Consider the following 9,583-nt stretch of genomic DNA (forward strand, 5'->3'; position numbering starts at 1 on the left):
CGTGCTCAGCACGTGGTTCTAAAACATAAAATCCATCGGTCCAGGTGAACGAACATTCGGTCCTTCCAAATCGATTCATCACTCAACAGCCCCAGCAAGGGTTCCGGGTATACGGGGTGATGAAAATGATTTTATCCAATTATCCCGATAAGAACCGTACACACCTCCGCTCCTTTCCGACCCCGTGGGCTGCCGATCGAATTGCTGTGGAAATGAAACTGCACCATTTTCCCAGTTCGACAGTGCGGCATTAGTAAATTGGGCCACCACCAACACCGGCGAGTGGAAAACATCATTTAGCAGCATAAAAGCAGAACGGGCAGATGGAGTTTGGGCGACGGAAACAGTAGGCCACGGCATGGAGGCATACAATTCGGATTCTGCAGGGCACCAACGCCTGCTTCGTTGCAGCAATCATCACCTTCAATCGTGGCGTGTGTTGGATACAGCCCGCGACCCATGCACGATTGCGCCGCTGATGACGATGGTGATGATGGTGACGCGCGTCGGCTGCACGTGCCGCCACGCGAGGAATTATTATGCTCCTCGGGCGCGGGACCGCCTGGTGCACGTATCACACAACTAGGCCAACATCCTGCAGCAGCAGCAGAGAATATGGTGGACCCGACCGGGTGCGGGAATTAAATATGAACTGCTTCCCGGGGGCGGTGCTGGATTTCCATCGAATCCCAAATGCGCTTTGCCCAATTTACCCGCATTATCCCGCAAATGAAGTACGGTAAATGAGAAAGACTTTCACCCCACCCCGGAGCCCACGCGTGTATGCTGTTTATGCTCGGCGAGATAAAAATGCCGCTAATTGCGTGGACGCATGCACCGAAATATGATAATCGATTCCGGACAATGCGTATGCGGACCTACGATGACCTCGATGCATCGATTAGCTGCAGATTGTCGTAGCTTACGGGGATATCGTTGTTATCGCTCCAGACAGCTGCATCTGAAAGTTCCTCAAATAACTTCTTTCGGAAAACACACACACACACACATTCAAGCGCGCTCGATCATAATTGATCCAGTTTCAGTCTTAAGGCCCTGGAACTGGGAATCCATCCTGCTCACCCACATTTAGCGTTGATCGGTCGATAATTTGTTTGCTAAAGACGACTGCTGCAGCTGCTGTTGCTGCTGGCTGCCCATTCCAATCACCATCGCCCCTCCCCGGAGGAGGAGCAAGGATTTCCCGGGGTTTTGTCGATTTCCGGCGTTCCCAGGAGCCAGCGAAATCATCCGAACCGCAACTGAAAAAAGCGAATTCTTCGGGCGAAACGTTGCTCTGGGAAATAAAGGTTCGCCGCCAAACGTCTTCATCGTCGGTTCCCGTGTGGAAGCTGTTTAGGCAGCTCGAACGTGACTCGATTGGAAGATTTGCTTTCCGGCACGGTACGACCCACGGTGCTTTTTGCCGTTTGCATTTCGTCCGGCAAAGGCTGCTACGTGAGGAAGCCCTTTTGCCGAGGATGATTGGAGCCTTCCCGGTCCCCGGGCCGGCGTTCATCCCGGCTGGCCTTTGATGTTGTTTGACTTTAATGTGGTTGTTGGCTTAGGCCTTGGTTCCAAATCGAAAGCCTATTGGCCCATGTTTTGGTCCATGTTGACGGTCTCTCTCTCTCGGGCGTATATACATTCAATTTATGTCGCTCGCATAACCCCTGATGATGATTATGGGCTCGATGATGATGATGATGATGATGATCCAGCAAATGGCGGCACCGATCGGTCGGGTTCGGTTTATGAGGGAATCTACAAAATATTTTTATTACTTGAAATTGATTCGTTCATTAGTTTATGAATCGAGTAGAAGGGCGACCATCGCCGTTCCGGGGGCCGTGTTCGTGACCGTGAGCGGAACACACGTACCTACGCGCCGTCTACTACGCGGCGCTTAATGATAGCAATTCCGCTCATTCTGCCCCACAAATGTACACCATTATAGATGAGTTGTCCTTAATCAGCATTTTAAACGATGATTCCGGAGGCCCGGTCCGGAGGCACGTTCGTCCTATGATCATCGCATCCTTTCGAGGCCTGGTAGCCACGGTGCCCTTCCGTAAGGCACATCCGTGTGCAATCGTGGTTTGATTGGTTTGAAGCTAGTGCTTGCCTTGATCTCCGTTCGTTGGCAATGAAACGAAGAAGAGGAAAGGAGCAAAGGTTCAAGAATTCCAATCCCCACCGGGAACCCTACCAGGGGAGGGGGAGATCTTTGCAAAGTTGCAGCCCTTAACCTCAAGGCCCCCCGGAGAGGGGGGATGTGCTGATGTTGGCGGAAAGGATTAGCGAGGGATGGAAAGAGGGCGGAATGGCTGGTGATGGATGTGGTTCCAGCGGGTACAAGGTAGATAATGATTGAAGCCCTACGCTGCTGTCCACTACATAAATCCACTTTGTAACCGTGAAACCCCCTTGGGAGGATTCCTGCCTGCTTTGATTCAGTGTTCCCGTTATCCTTTCTTCTCGAAACGAGAGTGTCTGGTGTGCCGGAAAGGCGTGCTGGAAAGTTTATCGTGCCACTTAGCCATATTAAGGTGGTATTGCGGTGCAGGAGAAGTATGTGTGTGTCGCTTGGACACCAGGGTGGCCCGGGACACTTTTGCAAGCAGCTAGTGCCGCCACTACACAGAAGGTGCTGACCCTCAGGGGGAATTGTGTATAAATCATCATTTCTGCTTCTGCTATTGCTGCTCCATCTATTACTCCATCTTCGTCTGTGTTCGCGTTCAAGAAACGCCACTGCCGTCTGGTCGCTAGTGTGTGAGGTAAGAGTGTTTGCCAAGCTTCAAACCGCACTTGACGCGCTGTACACAGCGGGAAGACTCGTCGTACTCGACGTACCCTTTCGTTAGCGATCTTCCGACTCCCCTTCTGGTGAAGACCAAACCTCGCGCACGCCAGGTTCTCACCCGAAGTGTGATTTCAGTTTCCAATTCAATTGCGCTCGACGGTTCCCGGGACGGGAAAGCTGATGCTCCTGGAGTCTCCCGGTGCTGCAGAGCACCAGATATCCTGGTGCTCGAAGGATACGAGCGAACGTGTTCGAGCGAGTGAGCGCCAAATCGAATGGCAACATAAGCGCTTACCGGTGGTGGTGTTGCATAGAACCAGGTTGCTTACATGAACCAGACCCGGCCAATTCAACGAAACCGAGGCGTTCCTCTAATGATATCCATTGCTGCTGCAGCGCCTTCTTGGCCAAACAAAAGGTGCCACAACCCCGGGTGTGCGGATTGATAGTCGATTGGGTTAGGGATGAAATCGCAGAGCGAGATTCGAATTTCAGTCTGATTGAGTGTTATTTATTTAATCGATCCGATGTGTGCGGGATTCACGCTCCCCCCTCCCCCAAAAGGTGCATCCAACGCCCGGCAATGGATTGACATTCGCTTCACTCTTGACTTTGGCGCTACCGGCGCCAGCGAGATCGGTTGTCGGCTGTTCTCGGTGTAATCGGCATCATTAGTGGAATGCGATCCATTTAAGCTGCTATTTAGGTTCTTGATCGAACCTATCGAAACCCAAACAACGACGCCTGAATGACGTATTTAATGTTCTTCGCCCACGTTTCGGCTGACGGGCCACACGCCGAGCAGATCTTCCCTTCTTTAATTATTCCATTCAAAAGGCAATATAGAACATTTGATTAAATTCGTGCGAATGCCACCTCCCAAAACACGAATTTAAATCGTTCCATTATGCGTCTTACAACGGACCGACCCCTGAAGGGAACCGGGGAGGGAAGACACGTCGCGACGGCAGGACGAGAAACAATTAAAAACTTTCCCTCCGAAATTCCAGCATATATTAACACTCCTCGGCACCGACTCCGATCTCATTGCGCAGAATGAATAAGAAAGGTGCCACGGTGAATCGGCCCTTGCCCGGGCCGATCTTCCCGAATCCTAATTAAATCCCAACGAGAAACACCGACACCGTTGTTTTCCGCCCTTCTCGTGTGGTGGAACAATATGGTGCCGTCCATCGATTGAAGGCGTCTTCAAGATGCGTAGCTAGCAATTCCTTCCTTCCTTCCTGCTGGCAGGATTATTGGGAATCCTAGGTGGCCACTCTCCCCATTGACCGTTAAACCCCTCGCCAAGAGGACGCTAGTGTCGTTGACCTGCACCGACGGCGAGGTTGCAATGAATTTTCGCCATCAAAATGGACAGGCAGTCAACAGTTTGGTAATTAGATTCAACACTTGATTCCGGCCATTCTTCCGGCCGCCTTTTCTTGGTTTTCTTCTCCTCCTACCCTATCCTCTATTTGCTGCTTTCTCCCTAATCCCAGCATCGAAGCAGAGGGTGTGGTGTGACATAAATGTCCGCATAAATTTGCCACTTCGATAACGCCGCCTAGACGCCAATTTACCGTACTGCCTGGAGGGTGTGCGAGTTCCAGTGAGTCTGGCGTTAGGTCTGGCCTGTGCGATACACGTTATCCTGTTCGGGGAAAGGGCGAACACCCACCCTTATCTATCTTCCAGCGCCCATCGCCGAATGTCATACTTGAGATCGAACCATATCTTTCCAGAGAGGTACAGCACAGATTATGGGCGAGCTGGCTGGCGTGCTAGCTGAAGGGAAACTTTCACGCAATAAACACCTGTGTGACAAGCGGCACAGTCAGCATCCGCAACTGAGCGTAGGAGGACAGGCTGACAGTTGGGTGGTGGTGGTGGTGTAAGGGGAACCCTTAACCGAACCCTCCTCAAAAGGACCTTTGTTGTGATGACACGACTTCCTTAGTTGCGTAAAAAGGGAAGATAGGTAACTGCTGGCTGGCTGGCTGGCTGGCTGGCTGGCTGACTGGCTGGCACCACCACATAACACAACACTTGATAAAGACTTTAAAAAGAGCAGAATGCCGTCATCGACAGTGCCGCCGTACGGTGCGAAATGGATATTCGATCGTCTTTTTACTGGCGTCGCGAATCGGGGAACGTCTTCCGATGCAGCCGGTTTGCTTTTCATCCACCGGTGGTATTCCGAATTACGGGCAGGCAGCGCACCAGAATTTCATTTCATCCTGTTTTGATATGCATTTAATAATATTTTCATTCCGCTTTTGGATTGAAAAATCCTCCGTATACAGCGAATCCTTCTAGGGTGTCTGGGATTTTCGTTTCGTTTCCGTATCGTTCCTCAATGGTTCCGGCTGCTATCAACCGACCAAGGGTGCAGATAATGCAGATGTAGTTGAATTTACGTTTGAAAAAATTTAAAATTCAATCTTTCCCAACCAGAAAGGGAGGCGTCTTTTTTTTGGTGGATTTCCACCGTGTTACAATCCTGTAACTAGGCGCCATGGCCGCGTGACGTGACTTTAAACTCCTCGCAATCGAAGCAACCCTAGCTAGAGCACCCTCTCGAAGAAGCCACCGAATCCTTCGGGAGCGGAAATCGCAACATTCGCGCGCATTCACGATTATCATTTTAATTCACCCAACGACTGTCTGTCTGCGCCTCAGCCGCTGTCTGTGTGTTTTTGTGACTCAACTCATTCGCTATTCCGGGGGTACTCCGGACTCGGTAACAAGCCGCCCGGCTGGTGGAAATTAAAGCTGTCAATCACCGGAGACGGAAATGGCCGGGCAAAGTTTGTCGGTCCTGGCTTCGGGCCCGGGTTTCGATTTCGCCTTCAGTCTCTGACCGGCTATTGAAAGGATATTGAATTAGACGGCGTTGACGACGATGGTGACGACGAGGACGACGCCGGAGATTGCATACCGGAGCGTACCCCTCACAACGGCCTCTTGGTGTGTGTGTGTCTTGTAAAAAAAAGAGGGAAAGGATGCTCGCCAGATTGAAGGGACAGGTGTGAAATGTGAGTGAGTAGCGTGAAGTGGGCATTGAAACAGGAACGATTTATTGAAACATGTAGCACGTCACGCACGGACGGCTCGAATGACATGTCCTTGTGTGTCAGGTTGAGGTGCTCGTTTTTTTATGCAGTTTCAAAAGACATCTCGTTATTAAAAACAGGCGCCGAGAGAGTGATGCAGATGAAAGGGCTCTGGATAGCAATGTAAAGTGTGAATTCCCATGTTCAGTTCACTCTGCTTCGTCTTCTTCGTACATTGACTTGATATAAAGTTGAAGTCCTGTACTTAGGACAGCAGTTGAAGTGAGCGTAATATCCAATTTATATTCCTTGAACTAGGACTCCGTCCATCGGTTTATAGTTCGTTACTTACTCTTTGAATTAAACATCTACACTACATCTAATTTTCCGACCCAAATGCTCTAGCAGGAGCTTGTACCTTACACGGCACGCGGAACTGCATCGGACCATAAATATTGCCGGTACTGGCATACTGCATCGATGTAATGGCGGTGCATTCAATTTGTGAACTGCCGCCGCTCCCCAACCCCTTTTTCAACGCCAGAGCGTACGGATCCTTGGGGCCATGGATCGTATCCCGTTAACCAGAAATTCAGTCCGAGCGTGAAGGTGAAACCAGGGCCAGTGCAGCCAGCTACAATTACTACGCTTCGGCTTCGGCCACGTTCCATGGCGCTTGCTGGAGCGAGCAAACTCCATTTCCACGCTCCCGCATTTACCCGGTGGCCTATTCGTGTCTGTATTCGTGCAAGTTCCTTCGAAGCCTCTTACGGGGACCAAACTCGAGTAAATCATTTCCCGAGCCATACCCGATGAACGCAAACCGTACGATGTCCTTATAGAGGTCAGCACCGACACCAGCAGCACCGAAGGACATCCTGGCTCCGAAGGAGCACCGCCCTTCGTCCTCGTCCTGCTCGTCTGCGATAAATTCCGGCGATCCTGACCAGACCCAGGACTCCACCCAGCGCGATCATAAATATGTCATCTCACGTACGTGGACGACCATCGCTGGGCCTTCGGTGGAAGGATATCTTGTTGTGCTTCAGCTTCCTCTCTCTCTTTCAGATATTATGGAGTTTGTCACCCATCGGACCAACCATTTACTCGTCGGCTTCCACGTCCCGCTCTGAATGGATCTTTTATTCCTCTTATCATTGACCGTTGCCGTTGTCGTCGTCGTCGTCGTCATCGTCGTGGTTGTTGTTGCCGTTGTTGTTGTTATTGTTGTTATTACTAACACAGTTTTGAGGCCATTCTAGCGGGCTCAGTGGTCGGTCACTGTGCAGTAAGAAGAAGCGCCAGCGTTGTAAGGACACAGTCAGGAGGTCAGGGCGTATTATAAAGCAATTTCCCGCTTTCCAGCTCGTAATGATGCACTTGCGCTCGCCAGGGACCAGCAAGAGCGTCTGCTCTCGCGCTCGTACCGATGGTATCAGGCAGAAGGAGCGGCGAACATCCTCCTTCGGCCACATGCAGCTGCACAGTGGTCTTCAGGGTGAAATGAAATTTGCTGAATTTTCGATAACAGTTAACCAATTGCTAGGATTCTTTTCAGGCACAATGTCTTTTAGTAAAGACAGTTTTCACATAATTTTCTCAAATCGTATTTGCAGTAAAAACAAATAAAAATACAAATAAATTCAATATTACTCCTATATGATTTCCAAAATGAATAGTTCTACATGTTCTATGTAAAACTATTCGTTAAAAATAGTTTGGACACTTTTCCGATCATTTTTTCTACTTTTCGAGACACCCACAGACAGTGGGAGGGAATGCAGGAGATTTAAACATTCATCATGTTCACCACGCCAAGACCTCCGACGCTGTCCGATGCTCCAGAAAACGAACCAATGGAAAATTCATGGCGTACGCTCGGTTGACCATGAATGCAGTCCTGGCCAAGAGGGAGGAAGAGGTCCTTCTGGGCTACAACCAAAGCCGCGCACACATACAGTTCAACAGACTTTACCGAATTCGATTTCGAGTCCGCTGTCACCGATGCAATCGATGATGGACGGTTCCCGTCCCTCGCTACTGCTACTGCAAAGCCAAGTGCATCAACGCGTCAGCGCTGCTTGGTGCGGCTTGGGGCACGCGAATTGCACCGGAGTGTGTGCAGGATAATAATGGGCTTCTCCGACCATGATGTCCGTGGCCTCAGCCTGGTGGCGATGAAAATGTGTGGTTTTGCAGTGGCCTCAAAAGTCTCACCACGAGTCGGGTTTTGTTGGAGAGGCGCGCAAAAGGCGACAGACCACAAACGAGACCACACAAACAGCAGACACAGCAGTCGCCGTCGTCGGGTCGTGCTCGGTGCTCGGTAGCGATCATCCCGGTGGAGGAGGAGGAGGAGGTTGACCGGAAAACATGAAGAAACCAAGGCCAGTCCCGTGAATCCCGAGTCCGAGTACGAAAGTAGAACCAGTACGAAGCGTGATGAAGCGTTTCGCCCGAAAAGGGCTGCAGGCGAGGGGCTCTGTGTGACCGATGCCCGAAAATAAAACCAAACCGAAAAGTCGGGGTGCGGGGAAAGGACACAACGAGAGGGAGGAAAATTACATGTGAAAACATATTGTACGTACGTGTCATGTTTTATGGGCTCCCCCTTTCGCTCCGTGGCCATAAACCGGGAATTTCTCAGTCATAAATTGAAACGATGGCAATGCTCGTTCGTGGCTGGACAAATAAAACAAAAACCGAAAAAAAAACTTTTTCCGAGCATTCCGTGCGTCCTCCGCGAAAACTCCATCGCCTGTTTGGATGGCGGTTTGGAATGTAACAATTTGCCTCGGGGCCTTTCAGGCGGGGGATCGTCCCTGCCGCGGGCTCTGACTTACCGTAACTCACTAAATCTCTGTGGCAGGTTTAGTAACTGCTGGAACGGCGTTAAATTTAAACCGGAAAAGATACTCGAAGCGATACCTCGAACCGAGTGCGGATCCTATTGTGGTGTGAGAGAGAGGAGAGCATAGAAACGAGGGTACAGCAGCCATTGGCATGCGCTTAGCGTGCTCAACTTCAATTACTTTTCCGGTTTTCATTGTGGGTTTTCTCCGCCAAAAAGGGGTTTTCCTCCACGTGGCTCCCATTATGGGGCAACAATTCGAAACGTGATGGTACTCGGAGTTTGTCATTACTTTTTGGACCAAGTATGTTGAATTGCGTGCGATGCTGCGTCGTACAGAAGGTTCCGGGAATTCCGGGAATAAAAGGAATATTTATCCGGAAGCACTTTCTTCACTTTGAACGTAATGCTGGCATCAGACGTCTAACAACTCGCCACGTTTATCGGATTTTATCAGATTGGGTCCAGCTTTCAGGTCATCATGATCATCATCAAACCAAGGAGCGAACTGACCATCACTCATTACGGAACCATTAGTTTGGCTCAATTTCGTCGGTGTCAAATAAAACGCAAGGACAATTCAATCAATCAATCCATCAACCGATAGACATCGGCCCCCCGGGGTCCCCGTAAACCCCGAGAACCCCCTAACGAGCGTCGTACTTTCTTCTTCATTTCCTGGCTATTGCTGGCGAGAACGGCGTTTGACTTCAAATGGGGGAAAACGATTGAAGAAATCGAAGGGACTGCAATTCACCCCAAAAACCGACGACATCGTTAGTGTGTCTGGCGAGCTGGCTGGCTGGCTCGGTGGCTGGCGAGTAAATCCTCCTTCATCAAACAAATCTGTTGCAGCATGCAGCAGTCTCA

The sequence above is a fragment of the Anopheles darlingi genome, chromosome 3 (genome assembly GCF_943734745.1).
Source record: "Anopheles darlingi chromosome 3, idAnoDarlMG_H_01, whole genome shotgun sequence".
NCBI lineage: Eukaryota > Metazoa > Arthropoda > Insecta > Diptera > Culicidae > Anopheles > Anopheles darlingi.